Raw genomic sequence first — 1,291 nt, forward strand, 5'->3', positions numbered from 1 at the left:
ATGGTGGGCACAGTGCAGCGTGCGAGCTCAGAATTAAAGCCACAGTGAAGTCACGGGACACAGCCCCAGCGTGTGCAGCAGAAACACTTTGGACTCATTGCCTATTGGATTTTGGATTTTTGTGGTCATTGTGCACTTGTGCCTCTTCTGTGCCACATGGTTGCACACACCCACAGTTGAAGGAGCTGGGTATGTGGCACTTGCTGGGAGAACCTTTCTTTTTCTTTTTTTCCTTTTTCCCCAATATTGCTGTCGTGTACGGAAGGAAGATTGTGGTTGAGTTAATTAAGAATTGAAGATACACCTTTTTAAGCTCCCCTGAGCTGGGGCTGCACTCCTCTAAGTGGGACTCTGAGTCGGGCTATTTCTGGTGTTGACGCGGCTCCAAGAAGGCCCAGACTCACTCTGCTGCCCCATACATAGAGAAGGAGAATGAGTGAGTCAAGCTCAAAGTCCAGCCAACCCTTGGCCTCCAAGCAGGAAAGGATGGGACTGAGAAGCGAGGCCGGGCCAGGCTGCACAAGCAGCCTCGGGAAGGAGCCCAGTGAAGTGCCAACTCGGAAGAGATCTCGGCCCACCAAAGGGAAGCAAGAACAAGGGCGCAGTCAAAACGAGGCAGGGAGGAAACCAAGGGGCAAACCCAAGAAACTGGAGAAGAAGGAAGAGGAGGGCATCTCCCAGGAGTCCTCTGAGGAGGAGCAGTGACCACTTGCAGTGCTCCTTGACCTGTTCCTTGGCCTCTGAGCAGCGGCTTTCCCCTGGGACTGGAAACTCTGCTCCCAGGCCTCTCCCCGCCCCCACAGCACACCACCGCACCAGGCATCAGCTGCAGGCTCTGCGGCACCCACCCACCCACAGGAACAGCATTTGGCTCAGTCCCTGTGCCCTCCTCCCCAACACACCTGCCCTCTCCTGACAAGGTTAACTTCCCAATTAGCCGCAACCTGGCCTGTGCATCCCGGCCTGCTGCCTACCTTCCTCAGCCCTTGTCATTCTCCGGGCGGGCGCTTTGTTTCTGCTCTGCTGTTCCTGGCTTCCCTGTAGAGGGTCCTGGGAGCATTCCCATTAGGGGCCCCAGCCCCATCTCATTCTGACAAGCCCCAATGTCTGAGCTGGCAGCAGCAGTGTGGTCAATGCAGGGGATCTTAGATCCCAGCATGTCCTCCACCAAAGTCACTCTTGCCCCATCCTACTGAGATCCTGCAGAAGTGGGATGATGTTGGCTCCACTCACTTTGCTGCTCTCACCTGGGATGAGGCAGATGGGCGTTACCACCCATCTCCAGAATGGA

At 55.8% G+C, this 1,291-nt stretch overlaps 1 pseudogene; it reads left to right on the forward strand.

Moving 5' to 3' along the window:
* Nucleotides 1-432: 432 nt before the first annotated feature.
* LOC148001052 (high mobility group protein HMG-I/HMG-Y-like) lies at nt 433-770 on the forward strand (annotated as a pseudogene).
* Nucleotides 771-1,291: the final 521 nt, after the last annotated feature.

Source organism: Rattus norvegicus, chromosome 15 (assembly GCF_021556685.1).
Source record: "Rattus norvegicus strain SHRSP/BbbUtx chromosome 15, alternate assembly SHRSP_T2T, whole genome shotgun sequence".
Classification (NCBI taxonomy): Eukaryota; Metazoa; Chordata; class Mammalia; order Rodentia; family Muridae; genus Rattus; species Rattus norvegicus.